This window comes from Ambystoma mexicanum, chromosome 12 (genome assembly GCF_040938575.1).
Source record: "Ambystoma mexicanum isolate Mex_15411 chromosome 12, UKY_AmexF1_1, whole genome shotgun sequence".
Classification (NCBI taxonomy): Eukaryota; Metazoa; Chordata; class Amphibia; order Caudata; family Ambystomatidae; genus Ambystoma; species Ambystoma mexicanum.
In genome coordinates, this window is record NC_090936.1 from 1,202,487,190 (window position 1) to 1,202,512,457 (window position 25,268).

The following is a 25,268-nucleotide window of genomic DNA, read 5'->3' on the forward strand; positions in this document are numbered from 1 at the left end:
AAAGAAATCCAAGCAGTATGCAAACAAATCCATTAAGCACAGTCAAGCACAGTCAAGCACACCCTCACCCCCCTTCCAAACAACAGCTGCATGCAACCTCGTGTCTAAGAATACTGTAAGAACATGCATGCTGAAAACTAAAACTGTACCTTGCTTTTGGGGGTGGGTGAGGCTGGGGTCTGCTCTCAACCCGGTCCAGTGGCAGAAGAAAAGCCCAAACTACAGCCTACATCCAGCAGCCTAGTGCGGAACCTCCTTGTGCCGCACGTGGCCAGTCCACCACTGCTGTTCACAGATACGCCACAAGACTATGGACTAGAACACACTCACTAACAGTGACACAGGCATGCAGGAAACGATTTCTACCTGCGATCATACAGTATGCATGCATGCTTGTATGCGCGCCAGTGCACGTGGTTTCGCATCAGATGATCACGGCTGGCAGATGGCTTCACGTCATTACACACAGAAGAAGTGGCACGTTGTGTTTACCTTCTGATGAATTGTATCTGGGCAGAGACAGCCTTCCCAGGCTTGAAAGGTCTTTCAGGGTAACCAGACTTAAGAATCCCCAGGCCATCTGGTTACCTCAGCCCTACGAGCGAATCATGTGCTGGACTAGTGCAGTCAAGTGATCCATAATCCCTTGCAGCCGGCCTCCCTCATTACCCAGAAGGGACACCATTAATCAGCGCCTGTGCTAATGTGAATGTCCCCCGCTCTATAGTAAACAAGCGCGTGGCACCGACAGCAATGTTCGCTTCTCTATAAGCAGGGCCTAGGTCTTTGCCAGGCACTGCCATTATATGCCCATGTACTCACACCATGTATGTGCTGATGCCACCTTATGGCCTGGCAGTACCATCGTGTGTCATGCGTTGCCATGATATGCCCAGGCACTCGCAACATATGTCCGGTTTCATTATCATATTCCAGGCATTGTCCTCATAGGCTCAGTTGCTCAAATAATTGGCAGTTATCACCAGGGGTATATGGGCAATAGTGGGCACATTACATTTTTGGTTCAAGGACAATGCCATCCCAGTGACCAAGGAGTTTATTGGCACCTGTAGCCGCATCAATCTCAAGATCCTATACAGCAAAGCATCAGGCAAACATGGCAACTGTCTGGACACTGCTTTACAAGATGGTATAACGGTTGCAGATGTTACCATTCCCCGGTCATCTGGTCTGAATGTCACCTACTCAGCCCATTTATCACCACTGTCCTAACACCCCTCGACACTGACCCCATAACTCAAACCTACTTAAGATCCTGAAAAAAGTTGGCTTCATCTCAATGGAAACATCTCCTCTCCGAAGCCCTGTCCTCCCACACCCCACTCTCTACTGCTACCATTGTTTGTTTGTTTTGTTTGTTTGTTTGTTTAATATAGCGCAAAACCAAACCCGCAGGTAGCCGGGCGCAAACATTACAAGGATACTTGAGAACTTAGTTACAGTGACAAGCAAAATAGGCAGTAGGACAGTTCAGCAGCGTTACAGCCTGAATATACTTATACAGTTAATGCCAGGTGTCGGAAGCATAAAGAAATAGGCAGTAGGACATTTCAGCAGTGTTACAGTCTGAATATACTTATACAGTTAATGCCAGGTGTCGGAAGCATAAAGGGCTAAGTAACAACCAGCCACAGTTTGTAGTCCCGTAGGGTCCAGTGAAATACCTAGATACTAGCAGTGGTAGTCGGAGGTCCCTATGGGGGGACAGGTTAACAATGGGCATAGTCGGGAGGTGTCACTCAGGACGAGTGGTTCTTGTAAAAGAGGGTGATCACATTGGATGTCATTAGATCGTATCTATGAAAGAACCTTACGCCTGAAACTTAGGTAAGGTTGGTCCTTTCTAAGTTCTAGGGGGAGTTTGTTACAGGTTTGGGCAGCTATGACTGGAAAGCTAGCACCGCCAGCTGTACTCTTTTTGTGTCTAGGCACCATCAAGGTATAAGCGTTAGTCATTCTTGTGGGACGGTTTAAGATTCTATTGTTGAGACATTTGGACGTGAGCGAGAGAGTTTTGAGGGTAATACTGTCTTTAATTTTTTGCCAGTGGATGTTCCTTCTGGCGGTGGAGACATGGGCTCTGTTAGGAATGTTTAAGGCTACTCTAAGAACGTTATTTTGGAGTGTTTGGAGTTTGTTAAGGATATACTTCTTAGATCCCGCATATAGTGCATTGCAGTAGTCCATTCTGGATATGATAAGTGCATTAGCTAAGGTAATACAGCTAGCCTCTGTTAGGAATGGTCTACATGTTCGGATCCGTTTACAAGTATAAGCTGTGCAGGAAGCTAGAGAGTTAATTTGTTTCTAAAAGGTGAGAGCTGAGTCCAGATAGACCCCAAGGGTTTTGACTGCGGGCATCACTTTGATGACATCGTTTTCAATGTTAAACAAGGCGTAATTCGGGTCAAGTTTTTTAATCGCTGTCTCTGTGCCGAGGATCAGAATCTCCGTTTTGTCATCATTCAGACAGAGGCCATGGGATGCCATCCATGCCTGAATGAGGAGATATATCTTGTTTACCAAGGCTGAGTCTTCCAAGAAGTTACCCGAAAGGGGGATGAGGATCTGAGTGTCATCTGCGTAGTTACTGTAGATGACACCCAGTCTATCCAACTTGTCAAACAAAGGTTTGGTAAAGATGTTGTACATAGTAGGAGACACACAGGATCCCTGGGGGACACCATAGGAGACTTGTATGGGATCAGCAGCTGCTAGGGGGGAGAAGACTCTCATTGTCCGGTTAGCAAGGAAGGATTGTACCCAGGTTATGGCATCGCTTGAAAAATGGGCAGCGGAGCCAAGGTGATTGCATAAGACTGCATGATCTACCAGGTCAAAGGCTGCCGAAAGGTCAAGGAGGAGTAGCATAGCTGATTTTCCATTATCCTTCAACTCGTCAATTTGAGTCTTAAGATCAATCAAGGCTGTTTCAGTGCCGTGAAGGGGGTGGAAGCCGGATTGTCGTGAGCCTAGAAGGTTGTTGGTTTCAAGGTAGTCCTGAATTTGCAGGTAGGCTACCCTGTCGATGATTTTGAATAGGAATGGGACAGTGGTGATGGGTCTGTAATTTGTCGGGATGGAAGGGTCGAGAGTTTTTTTTTTTAGCAAAGGTAGGACCCAAGACTGTTTAAGGTTATTGGGCACTAGGTTAGTCTTAAAGGAGGCATTGATCAGTTTGGAGATGAAGGGAGCTAGGTCTCTCGCTGCATCTTGTATAATTTGAGCAGGGCAATTATCTCCTTTACAATTAGAAGGCTTTAGGGAGAGTATAATTTGTTCTGTCTCTAGTATGGTTATTTGTTTGAAGCTAAAGGGTTGAGGAGTGTTATTGGGCTGGTTTAGGGAAGGCTGAACCTTAGGAGTAGGCTCCACTGGCAATAGCAAGGCAGCTTTTTTGATTGCAATTTTGGTTTGAAGAGAGCTAATTTTTCCTGCAAGGGCATTTTGTATATTAGTGCACCAGAGCTTATTTTTGGGAGTATTATCAGTTTGCGGCATGGGTGATTCCATTTCACGGAGGATGGAGAATAATTCCTTAGTGGCAGATTTGGCTTTAGCTATTCTGTCGTTGTAAGTGTTTTTTTTGTGCTAATAATTTCTTTTTTGTACCGTTTGGCATGGGTGGCTAACTTAATTTTGTTCTCCTCAGTAGGCGAGTGTCGCCAGATTGATTGCAGTTTTCTTTTTTGAGCTCTAAGGTCTTTCAGTTGAGGTGTGAACCAGTTATTCAGGTGTGAAAGTTGTTTGCCTTTACGGATTTTGGTTGGGGCGATCAGATCTAGTGCCTTGGTCATGGTGATATTATAGGTTTCCACAAGTAAGGTTGGGTCTGTGATATTATCTACATTTTTAAGGGTGGGGAGGAGGTGTGGAAGGAGTTGTTCTACTGTGATGTCTTTTTTACTTCTAGTGGGGAGTGGCGGGGCCATAATTATAGGTTTAGGGTGGGTAAGGTCAAGTGAGGCAGAGAATGAGATTAAATGGTGGTCTGTCCATATTTGAGGAGTTATACTGGTGATACTGATGTTGCAGTTCAAGTCAGCAACCCAATCTAGAGTCCTACCTTTATAGTGTGTAAGGGTAGTAGCTTTTTGCGTTAATCCATAATCATGCAGTAGTGTGGCGACAGATGTGGCATGTTTGTCATTACAGTCATTGAAGCCAAGGTTGAAGTCTCCTAATAGTAGGATTTGCGCATGGTCTTTTGCATTGTTAGTCAGGATACTAGTTAGGTCGTCCTTGAAAGTTCCTAGTGGTCCAGGAGGTCTGTAGATCACATAGATGGTGAGAGTACGGTTACATGAGAGTTTGAGTTCGGCAATGAGGAGTTCACAGGACTGAAAAGGCGTAGTGGTGGCTAGTCTAATGGGCAGGTTGGCTTTGTGGATAATAGCTAAGCCACCTCCTTTGGTATTAGGTCTGTCAACTCTTAGCAGTTGGTAGCCGTCTGGTAATGCTAGCATAATAGCAGGGCCAGCAGCCTCACGGAGCCAAGTTTCAGTTATGAACAGCAGGTCTAGGTTCTCATTAGTTAGGGTGTCTGAAATCTCAGTGGTGTGGGCTAACATGGTTCTAGCATTAATGAGGGACCCAGTTAGCAAGAGGGTGCTAGTTGGTATGGTTGTATGGGGGTTGCGTCTTTTTAGTTAAAGTAGCTACTTGAGATAGTAGCTGCTTGGTGGGTGAGGCACCTGGAGGCAGAGGAGAGGGCTTGGGGTGTTGTGAACGTTTGTTTGTTGGGTTAGTTAGGTTGGTATAGCCCCTAAATGTGTGGTAGGATGATGGTTTGTGTAGATAGGACAGTCTAGCCCTTAGTCACATGTTTCTATCTTTAGATGGGCAAGAGGCAACGGGTGCAAGTGCCATGATAGTAAGGAGGCTCAATGCAAAGCGTACTGTATACATTTGGGAGGTTTTCATTATGGTCATGGGCAATGAGTAGCTAGGTTTGTTAGTCCAAATTAGGCTATGACCTGGCCTTGCATGGACATGTGTAGTTTAGACAACGTGCTAGAAGTTGGGTGGGCTAGGCACGTGCAATTATACTATAAGATACAAAGGCCTAGACATATGCAGATTAGGCAAGGTACTGGACATAAGGCTGACTAGACAAGCACAGATATGCTATGAACTGCAAAGGCAAGGTCAAATGCAATCACAGATTAGGCTAAAAACATTGTGCAGGCAGGTAAGAACCAGTATGGTAACAGGGTCTGTCTAGGTTTGACGATCACAGATTAGGCTAAAAACACTGTGCAAGCAGGTAAGAACCAGTATGGCCACAGGGTCTGTCTAGGTTCGACGATCACAGATTAGGCTAAAAACACTGTGCAAGCATGTAAGAACCAGTATGGTAACATGCTCTGTCTAAGTTTGACGATCACAGATTAGGCTAAAAACACTGTGTAAGCAGGTAAGAACCAGTATGGTAACAGGATCTGTCTAGGTTTGACGATCACAGATTAGGCTAAAAACACTGTGCAAGCAGGTAAGAACCAGTATGGCCATAGGGTCTGTCTAGGTTCGACAATCACAGATTAGGCTAAAAACACTGTGCAAGCAGGTAAGAACTAAGGCAACTGGCAATAGTATTGTTTCCAGTGGTCACTTAAAATTGCGCTAATAAAGCGGGGGCAGCAGCAATACATCTCAATCATAGCATTACAGTAATATGCATGGCAGTAGTAGCAGAGTGTAAATATATAGCTAGCAAGAGAATAGTTGGCTAAGGGATAGTAGTGAAGCAGTCAATTATACATTGTGGCTAGCCCAAGGGAGCATACTCCCACTTAACTCCCACTCCCAGGCCATCACCTTCACCCGACTGTGGTCTCATGCATCCCACTCAAGAAAGGCTCGCCCAGACAGCCCTCATAAAAACGATGAAACAACTCACTCAAACAGAATTGTCGAAGCGGTAGAAACTATCCAGCACAGACGTCCAGAGCCCTCCAGCAAAGATGTACTGACTGATGCTTGCATTGCCTTGAATAAAGCAATGTTTGCTGCCAAACATGAATAATGTTCCGCTAATGTGAAAGAGAGAATTAATATCCCTTGACAAGTCCTTAATCGTAGAGTCATTCATCTCCCCTGCCTGCACCTTCTCCACAATCTGCAGACCCAGGATCAAGATGAGAAGATCTCCTCTTATTCTCATTCAAAAGATTGAGAACATCAGTTGCTTCATCCAGACCACACAACAGGTCGTCGACTAAGGCTTCCCCTTTTTAAAATGGCAGTATTTTAAAGTTGGGAGTAAAATGAGTTTTTGGGAGAGCAAGAAAGGAAGTCCAATTCCCAATGGGAGTATTAAGTGAAATATGCTTCAACTGTAAAACAGAAATGTTAATATGCATTTGCACCAAGTTATTCATGCAGATTAAAATATACATGTTTACCTCTTCAGATCGGCAGTCACAATAGTAAGAGTTGCTTCCTGTGGCATTAGGCGTACGACTGGGCCAAAAACATAAGTTGGGATATGTGGATGAAGGCAGGGAGACCGGCACCTATGTGTCTGTTTTTGGTATAAGGTAATATTATCCCCACCAAAAATATTGCCGTATATGGTCGTCGGGAATGGCCACAGGTGATATTTTTAGTGGGCTTAAATATATTTAGTGGGGATAATATTAGGGTTTTTTAGGAGCAGGGGTTGCGAAAATAATATGGGGGTTGCGGGGTGTCTCCCGCAGGTTCCATGCCTTAATATTGCAGCAAAAATATAGCAATATTTTTTTATGGCTATATTTTTGCTGGGATATTAACACATGAAGCCCTGTTTTCTAGGTTGGTTCAGGAGTATTCTACTCCATTTATTATTTTTTTGCAGTATTTACTCATTTGTAGGGTGTAAAGGTGGACGATACACCCCTTATCTGTTGGGCTGCAACCTTGTTAGAAATCACTCTGACCTTCAAGCACTGCACCCAGATTGAAGCCCTAGTGCCCCATCTTTCAAGAATTGCGTAAATCCCGCTTGATATTCTGACTCTTCGGTCTCCAAATTCATCAACAGCTTCTTGTCTTCGGGGTTCAGGTCCTAACTCATTGAAATACTCCCTGAAAACCCCTAAATAAATGAAATATTTGCTGGAGCCAAGTGAACCGGGAAACCTCTGGTCCATCGTGGGTCTCCCCTCACTGGCTAAACTTCTTGAAACATTGGTTTCTGCCCAGCTCCAAACACATGTGGATGGCAACTCGCTACTTGACCAGCTACAGTCGGGATTCCACTCCACCACAGCATGGAGTCAGCACCGCTCTCAGTGTAGGGTGAGTTACTATAAATAGTCGACTCTGGCTGCTTGTGCAGGTTGATCCTGCTTGTCTTCTCTGTGGCCTTTGAGACTGTCGATCACCTGGTCCTCTTGCAAAGGCTCTAATCAAATTTAAGGCTCTCAAAGGACATCATTAACTGGATCTCCTTCTTCCTTGAAAGCAGAAAGCAGAGTCTGGGAATCAGCAACTTCATCTTCCTTACAGCCATGTACCTGGTGACGTTCCCCAGGGTTCCCCATCTTCCATTTGCTTTACAATACCTGGTAAACCAGGGTTTGAAATGTCTGAAATCTGTAAGCTATTTAGCTCCAGCTTGCAGCCTAGAAGAACTTGGATCGAATAAAACCAACATACCCGATGCTGCGTTTGTCTCCCAAGGCCTGCTGATGTCGTACAAACATACCCATCTGTCCTGAACCCTTGGTTTTTATGGATATGTATAAGGGAGCATTGGGGCACATGTAGAATACTTTTAAAGCATGGTGGGTTATACATAATGGGCAAAAGCTTCTGGTTTGATATTGTGTGGACGTTTTGGGGAACGCTATTATAGATTAGCTCCTCGTTCCCCGGTGTATCTCCTGCTTGTTGGTGATGAAGGATTCCTGGGGACAGAGTTTGGCTCCTGCTCATCAATATTTATTCTTTATCCCTGTGAACCATTAATCAGCATTTAAACATCACAGAACCTTCCAATGATCTGCCATTTACAAAGCACTACTGGACATTGAAGCTTGGATGAGCATTAATTTCCTTAAAGACAGTGGGGCTAAAACTGACAATCCCCACTCGCAAATATGGAGAACTGACTCACAAACGGGGAGTAAATTAGTGAACGTAAGCGTCCTGGTGATCCTATCAACCACTACTGAGACCCATAAAATGTACAGTGGGAGTGATGGCACCACTTCACATTGCACCACATTTGGAGGCTTGTTTAGCTCCATTATTGTGAAGCAGACATGAGGGTTAAGAGCTGGGTAAGGAACAAGAGTCCCAATGAGACTCTCAGTGTTGGTGATCCCCAAGAGACCACAGTCCACTGTCCTGAAAACAATATGGGAATATGCAGAGTATGGAACTGAAAGTAAAAAGACCCCTAACCCTTCCCAACCCTCCTTACTGATCAAGGGGCCAATGACAAAAAACACTGTGAGAAACCTGAAGGTGCCTTGTGGCCAGGACACAGCCATGGCTATTGAATCCAGTTCCTGTGGGTGGACCAGTGGGGGATGATCACCGAGATGGGGGGGTCTTCGGGAGTGGAAGTGGGACACCGATGGTCAAGATGCGATACCCCTGCCTTCTAACCACTTTCCCCCATCCTACCCCGTAGGATACTTAGAAACTCTACCCCCTTTTCTGACACAAACACTTTCCTACACTGTGTAAGGCAAAAGACTAAAAGTCAACGGACTAACACCAGAGCCGTTTACCTGACATGTCCCAACATAAGGGTCAGGCAGAGTCATACAACTGACCATAACGATGCACACCTGATAGCCCTTTCCCTTCCCCACAGGGATAAAGGCGGACCACAAGAGCACACTTTGAGCTAGGCCGGACGCACGAGGAAACAGCTACACCCGACCGGCTGTTCAATCTGAGGAGAAAGGCGACGAGACCTGGAGGGACGACAAAGGGGGAACTGCCCTTGCCCTTTTCAATTCAGACCTGCAAAGCCTCCGAAAGGGAAATCATAAGACCGGGAAGTCCAGCTGGCGTGTGGTATGACAGGTGTCAATGGCACACGGGGCTCTCCCGCGCTGATACCCAAATCAGGAGGAAGCGCTTGCCGCTGTGGTGCCGTTCTTGACTCCCAAAACAAGAAACTCCAACAGTTCAGCACAGCTGGTGAGTCGGAGAAGATAGATAGAAAAACCGAACTGTGCTGAGCTCAAGGTTGCAGGAGGCAACCTTGTTGAACAACAAATTTGTGTAATTGAACTTTACAGAATCCCTAGTAGATGGTTGAGAAGCAGAATAATCAGGCGTCACAGGACGCTCATTCAAAGGATTGTGAGTGAAGCCTTCATGGGTTGTGTTATTTGTTGAAACTACGAGAACCAAGAGGCCTTAGGAGAGGCCAGGGTGGAGTTTCAAAGGGGTCCTATGAGGGTCGAGCAAAACCCCTCGTACACTCGAAAGTCTTTGACACATTGAAGAAAACTGATAGTATTGTGAAACTGGCAAAGGTGAACCCGACAGACGGATGCCGGCGAATTGATGGAAAAATGGGATTTACCGATGAACATTGTGAGGACAAGTGTGAACCCAGCTGAGGGATGTCCACAATAGATAGTTGTTCAAAAGGACATTGAAACTTGTTGAATGATGCATTTTGAGTGAAAGGCTGTAGTGAACCCAATTGAGGGAGGCTAACATTGCAAGAAGTATCAGAGCTTGGCTGAGGGGGAATCCAAGGGACGAAGAACAGTCTCCCAATGTGAAGGATTACTAAAGGAACTTTTGTTTGTTCATTGTTTATGGTAAAGCCAGTCTTGCAAGGCAAGAGACTTTGCAGGAAAGGTCCTGGCATTGTTGAAAGGAGCTGTAACCCTGTGTTGGTGAAGCCCAGGAGTGTGCTATGCTCAAAGGTCCTGCCTTGTCCCGTGCTAAAAACGTGGGGAAGGGAGAACCCGGCCCTACCATTTGATGAACACTTTTCGTGTGAACATTTTCCCACACTACGTTGTAATTTAGTTGTAAGGATTGAAAATAGTTGGTTTTAGTATAGGTCCTTTTTATTGACAAGACGCAACTAGGACTGCCTTATTATTATTTGATGGTCGTAGCTTGCTCCCATCTTAGATTTAGGTTTATATTAGGCGTTTTTCTCACTCATTATACAGTTTAATAAACACCCTTGAATTGTGATCACTTGTGTCTGTCTTTACTGTTGCCACCATGAGTTCCTTACAGCACGGTCAAATCTGAATAAAAAAATGTCTACCAAGATGCAAAGCCAATCCCAACCCCTTCCACAGTTGGGGACCACAGCTGCAAAACCTTAACCAGAGTCTCACCCAGGGGGAGGGGAGATCAACCTTTATAAGCTGGGCAGCCCAGTACGGAAGAGTTGATTGCTGGTATTTGAAAGCTGGAAGAAGGAGGAAGATCAGGAGACTGCAGGAATGAAGAGCACTGGAGAGACGGTTGCAGAGAAGAGCAGGAAGATGTGGTGAGCAGAAGGAGTGGCGAGGCAGATGAGAACAAATCTATATTGGATGGGACTAGTGAAAAACAGGAGTATAACAGAGTTTGTAGCGAAGATCAGGAGTAGATTGAAGGAGGTGGGAAAGGAAAAGAAGGCGTATGTGGCATCTGGACTAGAGTTGAAGGATGTGGTTATAACAGGGGAAATTAGGCAGGAGGTAAAATATGGAGCAGATTGAAAGGTGGTTTTACCAGCAAAAGAGGAAATGAGGGAGGGGTAACCTCTGCAGTGCATTTGATGGAGCTGAAAAACTGAAGTGGTAGGGAAGGAGAAGGGAACATCCAAAGTGGGGAGAGGGGTGGTAGCACTAACAAGAGTGGAAAGGAAGGAGTTGGCAATCCCCAGGGTAGAGAAGGAGATGGTTATGGTACGATTTAAGCGGACAGAGGTAGTAGGAGTATGCATAAGAAGAGCGGGGCAGCCCAGGAGGTACTAAGATCAGAGGATAAGGTTTGGAAAGTAGAGGATAAGGTGGAGGAGAGATGTATGCCGTGTATGGAAGAGGGTGGAATGCCGGAATCCAGGAGAGAGACAGAATCCAGAGTAACATTAGCAAGTGATACAGAGGAGGCAGAGGAGGCAAAGGGAGGCAGAGACGTAGGAGCCTGAATGTCTGAGGAATAGCAGGATTTAGCCAGCCAGAATAGGCAGGTTCGGTTTGCAAGGTCAACACTAGGCAGTCTCAGATGGTGGCAGAAGGAACAATTTGGGGGTTAGAGAGAGTATAGTCAGCAAAGAGTGGAGGAGGATATAATCTCTAACGTTTTGTAATGCTACTCCAGGGCCATCTCTCTACCTTTTCCTGTCAGCTACAACCAATCAACGGGCTTCTCAGGAACTTTGGGTAGCACAGCAGTCCAGTGGCATACGACCCCAGAAAGCCGCTCTCCACTCCAAATGAAAAAGAGGATTTAGGTCACAATGGCAGTGCACTGGGAGGTGGGACAATCTGCCAGGAGCTCTAAAGGATGAGCCTATGAAACCTGAGCCCAGGAGGCCTGACACTCCCATCCACCAGCAATGACATTCAGTGGGAAAGGAACATCCTAATTGTTTTCCTTTTGAATTGAAAGTTTCCCATATACCTTTTTAGTTATTCCATCGTACTGTCCCGGACCCGATCTCGGCAGTCCACGGCTAACTTGAAGGGAGCGTGGCAGTTGCCAAGGAGATGGTGGCAAAGGAAACAGAGCATCAGTATGCACCATTCTAATAGGCTCCCTGAACAACACGCCATTCACGTGTAAACCGTGCTGATGTCATCACGGTTTCAGGAAGATGGCGAGATGCTGGAAGCCAGCGCTTCCTGTACATAAAAGAACTTGGGATCAGTACCTCTCTACTTCTCAACCGTTCTACAGAGGAGTGTGTTGTTGCTGCGTTCTGGCATTTTTCTGGATTTGTGACCCTGCTGTTTGTCTTTGGATTTCCTTCTGTTCTTTCCCTTAGTTTTGGTGTTCAGGACTTGAGCTTTTGATATGGATTGTTATTCTTTGGATTGCTTCTGGATTACCTTGGTTTTGGTGCTTTGGAACTGCTCCCCAGACTCAGGACTGCCTTGGATCTTCCTTGTGTGCTGGTGTTCTGGACTGGCTCTACAGGAGGAGATTGGTGATGGGGCATTTTCCTGGCCTAGGGTTAGGTTTCCCCTATGAGCGTCCTCGTGCCATTCGTGTAGCTCTCTGCGTATCCATATGACTTGTTTCTTTCTGGATTATGGACATTTAGGCAGTTGCGCCCTCGTTCCACCCAGGGTAGTTAGTACGACCTCCTTTGTTTTGCTGCAGCACTTGGGTTTTCTGGTCTATGGACCTCCTACTAGGTAGATGCACCTTAGGTCTACTGTATTTAGGCCCTCTATTCAGGTAGAAATGGGAACTGAGAGGAGGCCTTGCTCTGGGAGTGTTCTTTAAGAACATTTGGTCATTTGATGGTTGTTCTTTATTCCTTATAGCAACTCCAAGGGCTTCCTACTCCACCTATCCTTTTTTCTTGAACCCTCGACAACCACATATTTTGACTATTGGTTGTGGTGGCTTTGAGGGAAAAGTTCCCTGCGGATGGATCTTCACGGCTGACTAACTACAACCCATCGGAAATCCTAACATGTACATAGCATCAAATAAATCAGTGATTAAACTATGTGGACTTGGCATCCTTTTTGGTCCTCACTGTCCCCTCTGTGACAGGTGGTGTCAGATGTGGTAGTGAGAATGCTTGAAATTAATAGCTGACCCAGATGACTATGCCAAGACCAGCGAGCACCTGGAAACCTCACCCACTCACCGAAGGACCAGAAGACACTCTCTACCCCAGAAGATTTCCCCAGATTAGAATCCAAGCAGTCCACCCAACTGGATTGTGTTCTACTAATCCTCCCTGTCAGACGCAAGAAAAGTACTCCATTCTGTTACTTACAGGATCCATCACCCAAATGGTGAGGGCGAGAATATTAACTCCATCATGAAGGGCTTTTAGGGGGTTCTGCCAGATCAGAAGCAAGAGATCCATGGCCCGTCTTACTACCGGAATAAGAGTCTGATGACCTCAGGGATTCTGAGGGCAAGGACCACACTTTGGAGTGGGAGCTCTTGGGTACCAAGACCCAGACCATAATGAAAAAGACTGGATGTGTGGAGGTGCACTCTGGTCCACGTATTTGGGTTCAATATGAAAACATGTACAACTTCAGTAGAGATAAAGTATAAGTTCAAGGTGCTCCCAGTTGGTAGAGTGCTACCTCTACTGGATAAATGAAAGAGTGGGTGGTTCAATGTATGATCACGTGGAACAAACTGGGGCACAGCAATAGGCATATCTATGATTTTGGTGATTAATTAACTGTATTTCAAGAGTATCATTCAAGTTCGAGCTTTTCAGAAATAATGATAGACTTCAAGGTTTTACTCTGTGTATTTTTAAGGGTGGGTATCATAAACAATCCAAAATCAAAAGTTTTTCAATATAGAAATATTCAATTTTCATTCATGTTCCAAAGGTACAGATTGTTCATTCAACAATGCAGGTCTTGCTCACATATTCAATTCATATGTTCCAAACTGTATTTGTCATGTATTGTAATCCAATGTACTTGATAGGTGTCAGTTCCTGCTCCCTTGAGATCGTTAGAGGGTATGACTACCTATCTCCAACTACGCATTTCGGGCGTTACTCGCCCTTCTTCAGGTTTAAGAAATTGGATATGGTTTCTTGTGTTCTGTAAAACATAAATAATGTATCTCTATTACTAATCTGCATTTAGAATACGACCAAGGACAGTCCTAGTGTGTCTAAGTTCGACTGCACTAACCTTCAGAATGGTCTTCTGGTTAAAGCAGTCAGCCCATACAAGTAGGACTTGATATGATTGCTGTAAAATAATGAAAAAATCAGATGTGACTTGCACATTCCCTTTTGAGAAAAATCGGAGGTGGGCAGAGGGACAAGGCGCTGTTAAGAGCGCTGGGTCCCCCTGTGCACCGCCTAAATTATATGATATGAGTCAAGGTTACTTGGTACAAAAGACTTTTGACTCACCAATCAGAGCGTATTTTTCGTGTAGGTTACTGCGATGTGCATCGGGTTGTGTGTTCACCGCAATGGATATACCCCAGTACAGTGATTGTAATGGGAGTTTTTAGTACTGTGCCATCATGTAAAGCATCCTAAAATACAACCAGCAGCCTTTTCTCACTTTTGTAGTGAAAGGGGTCTCGTGATCAATCGGGTAAACATATAATCTATGGCTTTCTAGTTTCCTGGGGCGGGGGGAGCTCCCATTGGTATCACTCCTCTTGATTAGGTTGATGCATACGATTGTCTGGGTATTGGATTCTTTGATACCGGTAACTGGTATTATTAGTTGGAAAAAGCAAAATGTGTACTTTCGAGGTATCCTATAGCTACAAATAGCTTTTCCAGAGTACATGGCAATGGGGCCCTATGCCTTGCCATCAAATCTATTTATTTATTGGACATTTGCCTGGTGCCTATACACAAGTGTTTCAAGGAGCCACAAGACAATGGGCGGGCTTGGAGGGGAACAGAAGAAAAACAATAACAGTAAGGGACAGTACTACTAGGCCTTGTGACATTGGGATTGTGCAAGTGCAGTGACAATAGGTGCAGTTGGGAGGGGGCAGGTCAGGGAGGAAGGCAAGGGGAGAGGGAGGGGAAGAAGTGCAGGAAGGCAGGGCACCCGGGGCTGGGCAAGTACTGATGGGGACAAGTGCCAGGGGGAGACAGGGGGGGTAAGATAGTGCCGGGAAAGGGTAGACCAAAGACAGGCTGGTGAGGGAGGGGAGCCTGAGGGTAAGTGCTGGTAAGGGGTACTGTGGTAGACTGAATAAGGAGGGCCTGGCCCCAGTAAGGCACATAAGTGGACAGGCGCCAGTCACAGCGGCAGGGGGACAGTTTAGCAGGGGAAGGAGGGGGTGAAAAGGAAAGTCTTGAGAAGTTCCCGGAACTTGAGGGCATCCGGCTCAAGTTTGAGAGGGGCAGGGAGGCTGTTGCAGAGGGAGTCCCTTGCCGAAGATAGTGATCTAACCCTCACTCTCTGCTTGGAGAAGCGTGTGATCAGCAGAATTTTGGAGCTAGAGGACCAACGGACTCTAGCAGGGAGGTATTGAGGGAGAGACAGTTGGATGTAGCAGGGTCCCAGGCCCCAGTAAGCCTTGTGGGTGATGCAGAGGGTCTTTAATTTGATCCTAGCAGAAACCAGGGGCCAGTGGAGAGATTGTAGGGCTGGAGAGATGCAGTCCCTGGGCTTGGGGCCAAGCATAAGGTTTGCAGCCCATTTCTGGATTAGTTGAAGGGGGCGAAGGGAGGAAAGGGGTAGATTGAGGAAGAGGCTGTTGCAGTAGCCTAGCCTAGAGAGAAAAAGGGCTCTGGAGACATTGAGCTTCCGGGGGAAGGTGAGGAAAGGGAGAATGCCTCTTAGGAGGTGGAGCAGAAAGTTGGACTTCTAGGTAAGGTCTGTGATGTGAACGGAGAAGGAAAGAGAAAGGAGTCGAAGAGGACTCCCAGGTTTTTTTCCTCACAAATGGGTGAAGGGAGGGGGCCCAAGGAGGGCAGCCAAAGAGTGGGAGGGAAACAGGGAGAAGGTGTCCCAATGAGAAGGATCTCAGTCTTACTGGCATTAAGGCAGAGGACATTAGCAGAGCACCATGCCTGAATAGATGTCAGGCAGTCAGGTATGAGAGAAGAAGAAGCGGAGGTAGCAGGCGTAAGCTTAAAGGAGAGCTGTGTGTCATCAGCATAGCACTGGATGTGAGGAGAGAAGGTGGAAATCAAGTGGGCCAGAGGGGTTAGGTACATGTTGAAGAGCCACAGTGATAGGATGGATCCCTAAGGAACGCCGCAGGTAGACAGTGAGGTGGAGGAGAGGAAAGGGCCCCGTTGCACTTGGGATGGTCGATTAGAAAGGAAGGAGGTCAGCCAGGCCAGTGCCTGGTTCGCAATGCCAAGAGTATCACAGCGTCAATTTATGAGAATGGTGTGATTGACCGTGTCAAAGGCAGAAGAAAGGTTGAGGAGGATCAGGACAGAGGGAGAGTTGGAATCAGGATTTGAGAGCAGGTCTTCACGGGTGTTCAGAGAGCAGTTTCCATGCCTCTGGCTACTCTAAAGCTAAATTGGTGGTCATGGAGACAGCCAACAGATAAGATGTGGAGGGTCAGTTGGGGGATGACCAACTTCTCCAGGAGTTTGCCCAAGAAAGGGGTGATGGAGATAGGGCGATAGTCATCAAAGGCAGGGACAATAGAGGAGATGTTGTCCTTTATAGTTCTGGAAGAGCAGGGAAGCACCTGTTTGGAGCAGACTTCATAGAGCGGACTACTCTAGAGACCTCATCCGGTGCAGTGCGATAGATGGTGGAGAGTATGTAGAAGGGTCTAAGGAGGTCCAATGGAGGCAAGAGAGGAGGCGTGGGTAGGGTAGTAGAGGGCAGGATGTCCTGATTTTGGAAGAAAAGTGGGAGGCCAGTGCAGAGGACCAGGGAGGGAAGAGGAGACTGCAGTAGAATTGGTGAGTTCCTTGCAGATTTTGAAAAGTTCAACCGTGTTATTGGCGGCCCCAGAAACGCAGGCTTTGTCATGGGCCCGTTTCTTGGAGCGGATGGAGAGTTGATATTGCCTTTCGAGAAGGCGGCAGGCCAATTTGTCAGAGGATGTGCCCGAGGCCTGCATGTTCAGCAACTCTGCACTCGCATTTCAGACCGGCCAGGTCAGAGTCATACCAAGCGTTGCACCTGGAGGCAGGCTTCATGCAGATCCTCATGAGAGGGGCAAGGATGTCCAGAGTGTTGGAGATGGAGAGATGGAGGTTAACAAAAGTTGAGGCGATATGAGAATCAAAAGCGGGGTGGGAGGAGGAATCAAGGTGCCGGGAAATGCAGCAACTGCTACCTGCTTCATAGGTCGAATGACAGAGAAGGATGCTGGCAATGCGGGCAAAGGAAATGTCGGGGAGGTCCAAATGAGTGGAGAGAATGGTCAGACCAGGAGAGAGTAGTAGTGAGAGGGTTGGAGAGAGTGATATCTGCTGAGATAAGAGCATCCAGGGTGTGACCAGCAGAGTGTGTCGGGCCAGAGGGAAGAATTGTGAGGGAAAGAGAGTGACCGAGGTTGCAGAAAGATACAGTGGCAGTGTAAAGATGAATATTAAAGTCCCAAAGGAAGAGAAGTTTGGGGGAGGTCAGGAGAGAGGAAGAGAGATTGGCCCATTTCAAGAGGACAAGGGGGGTATCTCCGGGGGGCCTGTAGATAGTGGCAAGAGTGAGGTAGGGGGTGGAGGAGATACCAAGCCTGCAAATGAGGCATTCAAAGGGAGAGGAAGATTGAGTGGGGATGATAGTAGCAGGATTCCAATCAGGGTAGACAAGGGCAACTCCGCCTCCAGAACGACAAGTTCTGGGCTTGGAGAGGATCATGTAGCCATCAGGAAGGAGAGTGTCAAAAGCAGTGGCACAGCTGGCATTGAACCACATCTCAGTGAGTGCAAGGACATCCAGGTCAAGGTCTTCAAGGATAGGAACGATGTCAGAGGAGTGTTTAACAGCAGAGCGAGGGATGAGGGTAGCTAAGTGAAGCTGGTTGCAGCCTTTGTAGGTCTTTTGGGAAGGGGTACAGGGATGTGGTAAACTCGTCGGGGGGCAGAGAGGCAAGAGTGAGGGCATAAGGCAGGGTGGCAGGAGAGGGGATGAAGTTTATGAGAGATGGGAGATCCCCATCAGGAAGGAGGAGATTGGACAGAGGGCCCTGGCCCATGATAGGGCCATTTTGATGGACATTAATGATGCACCTATAAAATGAGAAGTATCCCAAGAGAACTTCCCACCTGGTTCCACCATTAATGGGCGAGGAAGAAAAAGGGAAGCGGGTAGAGACCATATGGGGAATCCATAGGTCAGGAGAAGGGACAGAGAAGAGGATATCAGTGATAGTCTGTCTGGAGGAAGCATTGACATGGATATAGGCAATAGGGAGGCCTGGGCTGGAAGCCAGGAGCGATTTCTTAAACTTCTTCCTTCCAGACTTCAAGAGAGAGGTAGTGTAGGTGACATAGTATAGCAGTTACAGTAGATAGGGGCGACACAGAGCACCATGGGAACAGGGAGGGTGAGGTGGCAGAGTCAAGGAGAGAGACTGCACTGTGCACAATGAATAACACCAGGCGGCCCAGCAGCCAATTAAGGGAAGAACAGAAACAGAAGAACAGTCAAATCAGGTCACAGGAATTACAGAAAGTCCAACTTTGAGATTAACAATGAAGCATAGATTTGATAGGTAATACAGTAGGAAGTGCCAGTAAGTTTAGACTAGAAATTACTCACATATAAAATGCAGATGGCGTGGGGAAAACATCTATATTTGAGGTTCAAAATTAGACAAAAAATGACCCACATACAAAATGCAGATGGCATGGGGAAAGAAAATCTATATTCGAAGTTCCAAATTAGACTAATAGATTGCTGAAATCCAAAATGCATCTTTTTTCAAATTCAAAATTAGACTTAAAATTATTGAAAATTAGACTAAATTGCTCACATACAAAGTGAAGAAGGAAGTGAAAACATCTGAATGTAGAATTACAATGCAGGCAAAACCAGCAGGGCAGCAGGTATGAGAGTAAACACATGTGGTGCTGTGGGCAAATTCAGCCGATAACTGGTAAGTAGATAAGAATTAAACAACCATATGAAAATGCAAGCATTAAAATGTCCAACAAAAGCAGCAGTGTTTGAACACTCCAGTGCCTGGGAGATCCACAGAATAGGCAAACGAAAGCAGGATTCAGAACCGAAGAAGCTGACAGGAAGTGAGGAGTGATATTTAGTCATTTCGTGCAGCAGAGGAGCACTAAGAGTTCCTGTTTCAGTGTGTGAGTGAGAGAGGGCCAGGCAGGGACTTAATGTGGGCCTTAGGGGGCCGGCTCCATTGCTTGCCGTCTCCCGCAATAGGTTCAAAAAGGATTGTAGTGGCAATCGGAGCCACGAGAAGGCGGGCTCTCAGGGACCACAATGAGGCAGTCCCCTGCCGAAAGGGCGGTGGCTATCTTCGGATTGGAAAGTTTATATAATGTTAAAATTGCAAAGCCCAACTGGGCCTACCTGGCGCTGGGACAATTTTCTTCATAATGCATCGTCGAGCATCCAAGCCCTCCAGGCTTGTACTCTGGCTTGTACTCTGGCAAATAGCTTTGCCAGCCTACATGGTTATGGGGTCCTATGCCCTTACCATCACATTCTATGAGCCACAGGCCAGACAAGCAACACTGTATGGAGCAGAATTTTTGGGCTATTCACCCAGCTCTATTATGCTGGTGACTGAGAATTGTTTCCTGAAAAAAAACTAAAATCACCTAAGAGCACACCAACATTGCTACTACATCTAGTTACGAATCAACAATGTGGTGACCGTATTGTTGTAGTAAATCCCCGCATGTACTGTTTTCGAATTTGGAATACTTCTTATCTAGCTAAGTACAGAGCTGCCTTGCAAGATCTCCTCACACAGGATGGCGGGGTGTCTATTCCTTGGTGCCGCAAACACAATCAAAAAAGATGACCTATTACATCGGCCACACTGAGGTGTGATCCTAGACCAAAATTATCGACAAAAGCACTCACGAAAAGCAACATTCTATCAGGAGGAAGAGCTTATGATCAGTGAGATCTTGAATTCCATAACATTTACACGCTTCTGTGAAACAAAGCTAGATTTTAACTATGAATTATATTTAGATTAAGTAACACCAATCTATGCACACTCTTTACAACAAATTTGGGTTTGGCACCTAACCGCTGGCCTGCCATATTAACTCCTTGAGATACAATTTCTTATTATAATGTATAACTAGGAAATCAGCATAGATTGAGAAACATAGCCTCATTTTCAGCTAATTTGCCAGTTATACATTAGCTATAAGAAATTGTATTTGTCTCCTAAATTGAGTATAATAGATGATGCATAATTGAGGCTATGGATGTATGTAGACTGGCAGAGAATGAAGCACAGGCTATCTAGAAAGAGGTTCAAAGATGCTGCTCTTTGATTCTCCACATTTCTTTACACTGTAAAATCAAATGTTCCTGTGTAAATTGGAGGAAGGTGCTATACAGGAGCAGAGCCAAATCCTATACCTTGATAGTTTCAGGTGGCACAGCCGAAACATCATTAGATAACGAACCGTTCGATGGATTTAATGGAGTTTTACCCTTGAGTGGAAACTAGTACTACGCTGCATATTCAATTAGTTCTAATGTTTTATATTAACTTTTTTCTAACTTTTAACAATTATAAATTTAGAATATTTGTGTAATGATGAAATGCCACTGTATGCCTACTGCTGCTATGCCGAATAAAGGTATTATGAATAACTGACCAAAACTTCTTTTGGGCTAAAAAAGAAATGGTTCACTTTGAGCAAAGGGCATGCGCGGTCATGCAGCGTTTCATCTTTCAACAAAGATGGCCACTATGGTTGGTCGCGCATGAGAGGCACTTGGGTGCAAGCCACTTATTGCTTTCCATGATGGCAAAAAAGTGATCTGGTATGGTGGAGTCGGAGCAGTTCAGCTAAGTGTGGTAAGTTATGGGGCCAGGAGCAGGGAGACATGGGCAGGAGTATTGCTTGGTAGACCAGCGTACAGCTCTTCCGGAATGGAGGCCTTCGTCTGTGAATTTGGCCCAGCGTCCAGGAAGCTCACAGCTTCCCCGTTTGAGGTGCTAATAATGTATAATTGTTTTTTAACCCCACCATCACTTTCATGAAACAGTCTGTCTTAAAGGGTTTTGCGTCAGTGCCCCAAAAGACATCCCGTTCCAGAAGAAACCCTGACTCAATCGGCTACTATGAGAGCCATGGCGGCTAACGAAAGCCAATGTTGCCTTTGTGAATGGTTGTTTGAACCCCGAGGCCTGGCTTCAGTTCTAGTTCATAGCCTAGCTACCTACCTACCTACCTACCAACCACCTTTCTAACTGAGAGTGCTGTTCGGTGCATGCTGATAACCACACACATATGGAATTTTACGTAGTTGACATTTTTCAAATGCCACCTAATTATGAAGCGGCATACCCTTGCATAGAGAGTGCTGCATGGAGAATACTCCACCCATCTTTTTCTACGTAGGCCATTCAGTAAATACTCAATGATCACAACCGATGAATAGATGGCATTGTCTTCGGAGGATAGCTCAGGGGCAACGTGCTCGACTTGGAAGCAAGCCGACAATTAGCAACACAGGTTCAATCCCCGGGTCCACGCTTAGAAACCTCTGGGTATTAAGCATGTTAGAAATAACCAATCATATCGTATCATTTAAGAAATAGGTGATATTTGAAATACCACCTGTTTTTAACGAGACTCTGTGCTCATAAAGAGACCCTAATAGCGTGAATAATCATCACAACACGCTTAACTATAATGACAGGAACCCCCCAGGGTTTCTGTGTGTTTGTTTTCGTTGCTATGTTGTTATGGAAGCCTTTCTGCTCTCAGTCAGACTGCGGGTTACTATGTTGTCCTGCTCTGTTGGATTTGACTGTGCGGTCTCCAGTTACAACTTGAACGCTTTCAAAATCATTACACATCGAAATGTATGGACTTTTCAGACATGCAGACATCTATCCTACCAAAAGGGGATTGCTTTTTAAGGTAATCATTTGCTGTACCAGATGAACAATCTGACACGCCAGTTTATCACTTCGTATTATGTATTTGCTAATGAGCTTGAATTGCAAGAGTTCAGAGTAGGTCTCAATAGCCAAGCACACCTGGTAAAAGGGGAGTCCTAAATAATGCCGAATGCTAATGGTGCAGAGATGGGAAGGGAACCTGGAATTGTCTTTTCTCTAAGGTTGCCTAACTTAACTGTTCCCAGGCTTAAGATTCAGAAACACTGTTTCGCATTTAATGCAAAAGTATTGCAGAATCAGGCTACTCCAGGGGCGGGGTTGCCATACAATTGTGCAAGCGCAAATGCAAATTGCGCATGGACATACCTACGAAGCCTTTGAGTGGCCAAGACAAGCGACATCAGATTTTGTATTGCCGGGGAGATAACCCAACGAAATCTATAGACTGGTACTAGGCTTGCCCTGTGTGAAATGACTTCATGGCCGGTGACACCTACCAAAACAGGATATGGGTTGTTTCACCTAAGAAACTTGACCTACTTCTCTTTTGACCTAATGTATTTGACCTCATTTTTTCTTACCTACTGCGGGCGGAGTCCCCCCGCAACCCACACAATGCGGGGGGAGACCCCCTGCACCCAGCCTTGACTTGCCCCACCTCAACCCACAACTATTTTGTAATTAAAGTGTACCATTTGACCTACCGAATTAGGTCAAAAAGATGCAGTCAAATGGGAGTAGGTCAAATTGGACAATACCCCGAAAGAGTGTGAGTTGATAGGTATGCGCTAGCGCAAATGTTCTGCATAGCCACGTGCCGTGGAGAATTTCCACTTGGGGATATCTTTGATACTCCGGCCTTGGGTGCATATGTAGAAAATTCTGGAAGAGTTGGGGCAGCGGACTAGCTGCTTTAGAGCTCTGGGTGGGATCCTCGATGGGTCTGGCAGACGTTGAATATCAAGATGAACAAAAGACATTTTCAAAAGGCCCCTAGGCCACATTACAAGTTTGGTGCGGTGGTAATAAAGTGAAAGTAGTTCTGTTACTGTCACTTTGTTGTTGGTAACAGAGTTACCATCACTCTGACTGCACCTCTGAATTCCTAGTGTTGATGCAGGCAGTAAACTCTCTACTTTAAGGCCAAAAAGCTGTGGATATACCGTGGCAGGATTACCAAAATCACTATTGGGTACCTACACATGCGGTTTTGCACCTGTTGCCACCACTTGTAATCTGGAAATAATTCTGCCATTCAGTGTGCCAGTAACGGTAAACGATTTTGGTGGCAATTTCACAGAATGACCACAACATGACTGCCAAACTCCTAATGTGGCCTATTGTGTCTTCTTTTCTTTGTAGATATAATTGAAGCTTCAGTTTCATATTGAGATGTTTGCTGATGAGGTTTCACGACTAAAGGGTATGACTTGATATGTATGTGGTATGCAGGGGCAAATCGAGATGGCGCGCACACAGCCCCGGTCTCCTGGAAGCTGCAGGAGTCTCTCTAAATGTACCTCGGATACTTAGCTCAAATCAATTTAGGGCCGATGGAAAAAAATGACTGCTTATACAGTCTGTAATAAATGTCTCTTTCTGCTCCGATCCCTCTCACATCTCAGAGGGAAATCATGGTCGCCCAGGGATGACGAGGGGGCAACCAGGGGCAACTGCAGGCTGTCAATGGAGCACATATTATTTCAAAGTGTAAAGTATATATTGACTCACAAAGACATGTTATGTCATCCTGTGTTAGTTACTTGTAACACACAACCATGAAACCAGTGTGACAAGTTCAGAGCGAGGCAAACAAATATGGACTAAACCACATAGTTCTTCACTATATGATAAATTATATTGCAAGTCAGTGCAAATATTCATGCAAATCTCCATGAGGGCTCATTGTCTAACGCCAAAGGTCTTAAAATGAAGACGAACAGGTGCTTCCTCCATGCTCCAGGGCATTGTAATGCTGTTTGGAGGCAAAGTGGGGGCCATGGCAAGGGTTATTCTGCTGTGCATGCCTGCCCAGGCTTCATAAAAACACATGGTTTTCTGACCGCATTTATTTTTACGCTGGCTGAAAAACATACAGATTCTTATATGGGATCAGCCTGACTTTACCACCTGGTGAAAGCAGATGGATTCCATTCAAACAGAGTGCAAAGTGAAGAGTAGTGGTGATTTCCCAGGCGTTTTAACGTGTGCATTTCTATTCCAGTGGACAAAATTACACAGATGGGATATTATGAACACACTCCTGTCCAGTCCAATGTCCGTTGACTGATCCTAAGGGCCCGCAACAAAGAATTTACATTAAAATAAGACTTTAACAAGACCCACATTATCACACATTGTTTCCAACACTGCAGCATAAAATATATAACAAGCATTGGCAATGCCAACAGTTTTGGCTTTCGTGTAGGCATGGTGAAGGCCTTTGCCAGGCACGGCCGTCGATGTATTAACTGGCCATTGATGGTGGCAGCAGGAAAATGCTGAGAATACCTGGGCATATAACAGCAGTGGCTGGCAAACGCCCCATACTTACTCACAAGCTAAAACTGTTGGCTTTTTCAATGCTTGTTTCTTACAGGACTTCAGTGAAGGACACGCAGAGTACCTTTAAAAGCAAGTGGCTGAAGGCAGACACGGTTAAGGCATACTTATTACACCAGTGGCACGTTTACAGCTCCAATTAAGTTATTAACAGTCAGAAGAATGCTTTTAAAAAACCCAGGCAGGCACTTTGTGAACAAAGTTTGATGGTAAGACTTGATAAAGCTCAAAGAGATGACACGAGAATGCGTTTTGGGCGGGGAGGGTCAAGAAGTGGGTGGGAAGTGGCCGTAGGGGTTACCTTGGCCATGGGCTGGCAATGGGCAGCTCTAGGCTGTGTGTCCCTCCTCATATCCATATCTCCCTAGCTGCGGGTACACCCCCTTTTGGCGCGGCCGTTTCGCCGCGGGGCGGTTCGGCGCAGCCAGTTGGCCGCAGCGGCCAGTTCGCCGCGCCCATTTCGGCGCGGGAGCCTTTCTGGCGCCGCCGATTTGGCGCGAAGGACGTTTGGACGTGGCTGACATTGCAGCCACATCTAAACTCCCTCACGCCAAATTTAAAAGCATAATTATTTTCAAATGCAGCACGTTGACAGGAACTGTGCCTGACAACTTGTTGCATTTGAAAATAATTTGGGGTCAAGTGACTGGCGTGAAGTGTAGTATTTTTTATTGTGATTTTCCCAAATGCTTTATTACTATTTTTTTTTATTTGACTGTTCAATTATGCGAGTTAAATATGCAACTTTTGCTGCCTCAGGCACAAGGCCAGTTCGGTCTTGTGGTTAAGTTCCAAGCCTCACAATCTTGCAGGCTGGGATAAGGCTTTTAATGTTATTCTATTTGGAAAAAAAAATAATGTGATATTTTGCAAATAGAATAAAATTAAAAGTTTTATCCCAGCCACGAACCATGGCCTGCAAGATTGTGAGGCTTGGAACTTAACCACAAGACCAAACTGGCCTTGTGCCTGGGGCAGCAAAAGTTACATATTTAACTCCCATGATGGAACAGTCTAATAAAAACAATAATAATAAAGCA

At 45.7% G+C, this 25,268-nt stretch overlaps 1 protein-coding gene across 7 annotated transcripts in view; it reads right to left on the reverse strand.

Annotated features, from left to right (window-relative positions):
• SLC16A7 (solute carrier family 16 member 7) overlaps window positions 1-25,268 on the reverse strand; it is a 504,734-nt gene that overhangs the window by 446,589 nt on the left and 32,877 nt on the right. For 2 of the 7 annotated variants that reach the window (XM_069629857.1, XM_069629853.1), the window contains exon 1: window positions 150-311. The exons of the other annotated variants lie outside the window; for them this stretch is intronic. The gene's annotated coding sequence lies outside the window, so the exon portion shown is untranslated. Of the gene's footprint in view, window positions 1-149; window positions 312-25,268 lie in introns of those variants that run through there. 7 annotated transcript variants of the gene reach the window in all.